Genomic DNA, 209 nt, shown 5'->3' with positions numbered 1-209 from the left:
AAGTTGTAGCTAAGTTTTTCGCGTCGTAACCAGAGCGCGTTAAGCGCGAATATACATAGAGGGGGAGATTTAAAAGGACTATTTTAATAAACAATTCTCGGTACAGGGATTTTTATTTAAATGCTACTTAATATTTGTATAAAGCAGTTCCAGAATACATTTAAAAAAACACTAAAACATAAAAAACAGTATTTTATACAAGGTTTAAA

This window comes from Rhynchophorus ferrugineus, unplaced genomic scaffold (genome assembly GCF_030347505.1).
Source record: "Rhynchophorus ferrugineus isolate W39M unplaced genomic scaffold, kcgeb_rfMv2 rfM10, whole genome shotgun sequence".
In the NCBI taxonomy this organism is placed as follows: domain Eukaryota; kingdom Metazoa; phylum Arthropoda; class Insecta; order Coleoptera; family Curculionidae; genus Rhynchophorus; species Rhynchophorus ferrugineus.
Note: the sequence above shows the minus strand (reverse complement) of the source record.